The sequence below is a fragment of the Sitodiplosis mosellana genome, unplaced genomic scaffold (genome assembly GCF_009176505.1).
Source record: "Sitodiplosis mosellana isolate CC-2019 unplaced genomic scaffold, AAFC_SMos_1.0 Smas_scaffold_6226, whole genome shotgun sequence".
NCBI classification, from domain to species: domain Eukaryota; kingdom Metazoa; phylum Arthropoda; class Insecta; order Diptera; family Cecidomyiidae; genus Sitodiplosis; species Sitodiplosis mosellana.
The window spans coordinates 5,092,178-5,099,435 of record NW_022601467.1 but is presented as its reverse complement, the minus strand read 5'-3'; the positions used below and the strand labels follow the sequence as shown (position 1 = coordinate 5,099,435).

Here is a 7,258-nt window from a genome sequence, read left to right as displayed (position 1 = left end):
ACACCGATGGACGAAAAAAGCGTGCAATATTTCTTCCTTATGATGCGTCCTGAGAGAAAGAAAGAGAGAGAGATCATATCATCTCTCAACATCACAAATTTCTCTTCAGATATTTTATCATATCACAAGCAAATAATTTCATTGTGTTTGACAGTGTAATGTATTGAATGCATAGCATGCTATGCCCCCGTGTCTTTTGCTCTCGTTCACTTGTTCTCTCTCTCTCTCTCTCTCTCTCTCTCTCTCTCTCTCTCTCTTCCAGCTGAAGCATGACCAGACTGTGCACATTCTCTCTTGGCTCCAATATATTTTCTGCTTGTGTTTTTTTCGGACGTTTTAATATCAAGTTAAAATCATCCATAAATTATATCCGCTAGCCAGGCTTCGTTCACTGTAATAGCGTTTACCGAAAAAAAAGTTCACTAAATGTGCAACAAACAGAGTGTCATCCACCAGCGGATGATAGAAAGAAAACCCAAATGAATATAAAAAAAACTAACAGCCATGCGCCAAGTTAAGAGTATTAGCGTGTGGATGAATACAAAATTCGCAGTAGCTCACAAACAGATTTGAAATGCAATTATTTCTGGCATCAAGCGTTCTGCGTTATAAAACAAATCGACCTTTTATTGTGATGAATGTCCACTCAACTTAATTAAGAGGGTATTTTTTTGCAGCGTTCTGATGAATTCGCTTTCTGTGTGCACACAAAATGCAATTGAGATTTTTTCAACGGCCATATACGGACTCTGTGTATATATGTTATGAGAGAGAGAAAAATAATTCCATAAATTGACAAGTTGATTTAAATTCGAGGTAAAGAGCATAGAATTCATTTGATTGTCAGTTTTTAGAAAAACGAACGACGCATCGTTCTGCTGAATCTAATGAATGAATTCAATGGAGAAATAATGCACTGGCAAGCGAAAATGTACAAAATCAATTAGAATCCAAGCAGATCATCTCTTCATCATCAACAACAACAACGAATGAGAACGGGACGGGAGACAAAAAAACCACTCAATTCGCGTGACTGCAGCAGCAAGTATGCATTGAGTCAAAACCGAGAATAAACAACTCAAAAATATGCCGGCAATAAGAATAACATTACATTAATATAAAAGCGACAATAACCCAAAGCACACGTAGCGTAATAGCAACAACACACAATCACAATATCCCATGTGATTTTCCAACGTATGGTGTTGTTGTTTTTTTTTCGTTGCTGCTGCATCTCGAACGGCGGTCACGTTTTCTGTGTCTTATCATCCTCATCGGGCGATGCAGCAGCACTTCAGCTACACAGCATTTTCCATTCCAAGTCGGTTGTTCTGTTCACCGCTGTGAGTGCATTTATGCAACGACTGTGTGGTTCTCTCACTCTTGGGTCCTATCAATTGCTCCATCCGCGACACACACAGCGAGTACCGCTCTGTGCTCGGTTGCACCAATGCGAGATGTACTCAAAACAAAACTTTACTACGATCGAAATGAAAACAAAAACATACGCACGCACGGCAACGAGTCGTCGTACTCGACGAACCGAAACAGCAAATCAATTGGAAATGCAATAACATGCACGGGTTAGAGTAGTGCCGCTAGCTTTGCGCCTTCATTGAGTACAATTCAAGAATCAAATTAGAATGTGGAGAACAGGCAATCGACAACGGCAACCGCAATCACACGTTGCGACGAATGCGAACGGCTCGACAGCATGGAAATGCGGACCGCACTCTGTGTGTACGGGAATGAGTGTGAATATGCACATCGCTCGGATGCTTTGGTCGCTTGGTCGGAACGCATCGGCAGCGTCGCCGTAGATGTGTGTATACGGCACTGAAGTGGAATTCGCTGCTTCCAGCCGGGCGTGTGTGTGTGCTCGAGTTCAATTTTTGTTTTGGTTAGGAGCCTTAACATTCTGTTTAGACTATTTCAAATTTCAGTTTGCGTAAGATCGTGCTGTTTAGTGGATGTGCATTTATTTCGTTTGCGCTTTACACAAATTTTTACGCCTGGCTCTCGTAATTTACGTTCCGTGCCGACACAATTCAATTCTTGATCAAACATTTTTCCACTATATCTTGTGTTGTTTCGGTGTTTATTGAAAATTTGTGTTTTTTTCTGAATCATTGACGAGAACTCAAAGCAATTTCTTGTTTAAATTACCAACATAATTTTTCATGTGTTTTTTTTTCAACTGAAATTTTTTTTTTATTGGTTTCATTATTCAGTTTTTGATCAGTGAACATACAATCGAAATATTCTGAAATAAACTGAGAGAGAAAAAAACGGTAAAGAGTAAATAAAAGAAGTTAAATAGAAACAAAAAAAAAGAAGAACATATAGACACCGAAATCTTGTGAACTCAACACACACAACTGTTTGACTTGATTCGAGTTTGTTATCAACTTAATTGAATTCTGTGAAAATTAAAGAGAAGAAAAGAAAATAGAAAAAAAATCTCATCGAGACGTCCGTTTAACAAACAACAAAGTTTCATATTTGAAATAACAATCAAAACCAAATTTACGGTCGAAAACTGTGTGAATTTGAACTAAAGTGTGCTGTATCTGTTGAACCAAGAGTGATCGAAATTTTTGTTCTGCCGCATCGACAACCAGTGCTGAAAATTTAATATAGAAAACTTTGTCAAAATTCATTTAAAATCCGATACAATAGCAGTTTTGATAAAAGGCAGAGCGAATAGCCATTCTGTTTGGCCAAGGCAATTTTTTTTCTGGCCTGTGTTTCGTGTATATTGAAAGTTCTTGTGTTCTATTTTCGAAGTGAATCAAATTAAATTTATTAGACAGGATTATTTTGTAAGACGTGAATGTGTTTGATTGGTGCGCTACCGAATCCATTGTATTAAAATTCCCAATCGCCTTCGGTGCCCCTCGAATCACCAAAATCGAAACAATACACACAGTGGAGAAGTTAATTGAGTGAAAATTTGTTGTGAGAAGACACACATTTAGATGCAGAGATTTCAATCTCGCTGATCGATTCGAAACGCATACATATTTGTGGAATAATTAAAAGCACAATTTTAATACTGACAGAGAAAAAAAAACCGAACCAACAAAATCAGAACAAAGAAATAAACTCAGATTATTAATTGACCTGCCGGATTAAATTGGATTATAAATTCTGTTTCGTTTCGTTGAAGGAGCTTACAAAAAGGAGAAAGAGAAAAAAAAAATTATACAACATAATAGTCAAATTTTATGGGTAAGTTACATCTAGATTCATCTTCTATGCTCCACTCTGCACATGTATAGCAGCAGACAAGAACTAGACTTATCATCAATTTTCTGTGTATGTGCTTTGTTTCTCTATGTTAATCTGGTGTTCAAAAATCTCATTATCGAAAATTTATTTCGTTTGAGAAAAGCAAATCGTTTTATGGACAAAATCATGCATTCTTTCTCATTTTGCCACGCCAGAGAATGGAATCGAATGAAATTATTATGATGATGAAGAGAACAACAACGAAAGAAAAAAAAAACGAGATCTCGACCCAAAATCCGATTTGTGTGTTGATTTTAATTACGATGTGATTGATGCCTTTTTAAGATGGCTCGCGTTTGCCTTTCCTATGGTATGCTCGTTCATGAAATTTTTCGTTTGACTAAAATTAGTTATCGGTGAAACCGAACTAACTTGCCCCAATAATTCAGCAATCGAGCACAGTGAAATGCGTATGTATATTGTGTTTCCTCCGTACGGTGAATGGCATCTTTTCACATTCGATGCCAATGCAATGCATAATTATTAATTAAGCATAAAAATTACAGTTATCAAAAAGCAAGCATATCTCTCATTTTTTCGATGCTGCTCGATTATTCGTCGTGTTTTTTCTCTGTGTTTTACTGCCAGTTTAATCGCTCCGAAACTGACTTAAACAAATATGAACTACAAATCATATGCTCAAGAGAAAAAAAACAACAACGAATAAATCCATAAACTAGTGGAGGATCATAAATAAAAGCAAGGCAGACAGACAGAGGAAGAGAGAGAATAAACTGGAAAAAAATCCGAGAAAACAGGCCATAAAAATTATAAACTTACGTACTCACTGAAAACACATTTCGATCGGACAGATGAATTTCGAATGCGAACCGAAATCCAATACTGTACCATCAAATCGAGCACCAACAAAATGCCAAGCAATATGATAATAAAATTATTTCGAATTGGCCAGCCCAATGTTTTTTTTTTCATTTCGTTCTGTACCACAACCGTGTATTATAAATTATAACGAAATCGTTATAAATATGAACCCAAAATATGAAGTGAATCAACATAGAAACATAGTGAACCACCGAATAATATTTATACAATAATATGAGAAGAAGATACATAAACCCATGCCGAAACCTTTTCGAATCCAGAAAAATCGAGTTGAAAATTTCAACTTGAAATATGTACACAACACCCTGAACAACTCAAACGGACATGTATGCAATTAAACAATTTTTTGATCAAACCATAAGAAATGCTCCGAAAACATTTCTACAATACATTTTTACAATGTTTTTTTCTTCTCTCTCGCATTGTACAGTAATAATAATAATCATATTTTTTTGTAACCGAAACTAATTCGAACCACACGGAACGAACGGTTGGATCGACATTTTTCAGTGTTTCGGTTGTCAAAATGAGAGGAGAGAAAAAAAAAAATACCCGAAATTGTTGAATGCGGAGAATCGGAACGGAGCATGTAATCAAGAATAATCATACATGTTTAATAATATATTTCAAAATAATTTATTTACTTTTTGTTTGAATGCGTTTAAAGGAACGAATTTTTGTTCCGAATCGCATGTGGTCTTCATGTGTTTTGTTGTTTTTTTTTGTGACGAGGTCGTTGACAAACATTTTTGAGCATACAAAATGTTTAAAAATTGAATAAAGACTGGATAAAAAGCACACACACACATACACACATAACTATTTTCAATAAATAATTCACCATTGAGTCAAATCATGAAGAGTTGATCAAATTCTCATTCGCTCGGGACCACACGAGTAATCCAATGTGTGCTATTCTCCCCAGCAGATGGATGTGAACGAGAACCAGGAAAAACAAAACCAAATTGAATTTCAACTTATAATCGATTCAACGGTATGTCGTGGCTGATGCACATCGGGCTCATATATTATGCAAATGACGCGCCAATACCGAAACTAATGGACTTAGAAAATGCTTTGAAAGGAGAGCGAATATCCCAAAATGTGGGCTCATTGCAACACCGAAGCACATTTTTCTTTCCACCTCAAGTCACACATTTGGCACAAATCGAATCTGCCATCTGAGCGCTGAGCACATATCTCGCACATTTTTCACGTAATAAAAATCCAATGCATGTGAATAATGTGCGTGTTTGTCGTTGTTTGAAAAATTTTCGTCGTCAATCCGTTAGTTTTCTTCTTTTATTATCATTCGATTCGGCCCATTCCACCTTTGTGTGTCTCTTCGTTGAGTGTATATTTTTCTGCTCCTTCTGAGCATTCTTTGAACTTTCGCCGCGGTCGAGTACAGTGCTTTCGAAAAGCCGCTTAGCTGCCAACGAACCAAGCAGCTATCACAAAATAAAAACCACTGCATTCGATTTCCACTGCGTATTTAGCAAGCAGAAACTTGTGCAATTTATTGTGATATTCATTTGTCGGAATTATACCGAACAACCACACAAAAAAAGAAGAAAAGAATTCTTTCAGCTCATCGTAGTCGATTTATCGACTGTGCCAGTTGATTTGCATGCAATAACAACGAGAAGAAAAAAAACACAACAGCAGTAATAGCAACAAAACAACAGCCATAAAACGAAAAATTTATCGGTCATTACGAATAAATCAATAGCATGTTTTTTTTCTTTCTTCTGTTCGTTGGCCTTATCATCGCCGCATTGCTATTCATTTTTATTACTTTTTGTTCCATTTGGTATATTCTTGTTTTATAAATTGCTATGCTAATCATGTCTAATCAGGCGCTGAATGAAAAATGAATTTTGACGAGTGCAACATGTTGAAAACGGTTCGTAGAAAAATCAAGTCAAATTATGTGGTGCTTATTTCGTGTTCACTCTCTTTATTCGCTTCCCTCTCGCTGTGTGTTTCCACATTTTGTTGTTGCTGTGTGTGTGGTGAGTGGATCAACGACGTTTTTTTGTGTCTTAGATAGCGATACACTCTCTCAGCGTATTTTCGGTCTATTGTTACTTGATTTCGCTTCTTTTCTCTTCTTCAATGGCGGTGAAACCATTCTAATTCGCATTATATGTATTGTGCTGTATTTTTTTTTGTTATTGTGTATATGTGTGTGTGTCTGCATGCGTATTCACAGGCATTTGTACCACCAGTACATTTTCAATGTATGCGACGCAATAATAATTGCTTTCGAATTGGTTATGCAAATTATAAACAACAATAAAGAATTTTGACTTCCGAAATGTTGTGAATAGAGCACAGACGCGTGAGTGAGAAAGAGCGGGTATTTCGTTGCCGAAAGTCAATGATGTGAACGCTGTTGCAACGACGACAACAGCGGCAGTGGCAGCGCACACAACACACGCTCTTTCGCACACAATGTCATGCAACCCTTTTGTTTGAATTGTTGATTTAGTCAATTTTCTATATTTCATAAATTTATAGAAAAGGTGACCCCCTCTCGTCGAACAGCGTTCAGGACGACAGCAGAGAGGAAGAGACGTTGCTAACCGTTCGTTATGCTTGCCAAAGAATTAATTTGTTTCCTAACGAAAAATACACGGCGATTCACTCACTCTCACCCAGCTAGTTCTCTCGTTTCAATTTTTTTTTTGCATTCACTGCTGCTGCTGCTGGCTCTGCTAAATGAAATTCCTGTGGGGATTTTTCATTCAAACCAACTCTCACTATCGTTGTTCGCTCTCTCAAGTCACTCTGTGCTGCAGTTGCACGCTTTTTTCTTTGGCATCAACCAAACGTGAACGCAGCATAAATAGCACGGTAACAAAAATATAACAAAAGCCGCATATGCACATTCATTGCGATATTGCCGTCAATAGATTTTCCCAAAGGACATAACGAACATGGATAAGGTTTTTATTGGATTATAATGTGATGTACTTGCAGATCATGCTTATTTAAAAAAAAAAAAAATTTAGTCGGTGATGCAATTTGGATGGATGGTGACCCCGCGCCGAAAAACACATTGTCAACCCCGTCACACACACACACACACACACACACACACACACACACACACACACAC

General features: G+C 37.0%; 1 protein-coding gene across 3 annotated transcripts in view; it reads left to right on the top strand.

Annotated features, from left to right (window-relative positions):
• Window positions 1-1,941: 1,941 nt before the first annotated feature.
• The window catches only part of LOC129577758 (netrin receptor unc-5), a 181,791-nt gene continuing 176,474 nt past the window's right edge, over window positions 1,942-7,258 (top strand). The window contains exons 1-2 of one of the 3 annotated variants that reach the window (XM_055465268.1): window positions 1,953-2,021; window positions 2,232-3,231. The gene's annotated coding sequence lies outside the window, so the exon portion shown is untranslated. Of the gene's footprint in view, window positions 3,232-7,258 lie in introns of all 3 variants that reach the window. The other 2 variants (XM_055465270.1, XM_055465271.1) reach the window with 2 other exon arrangements.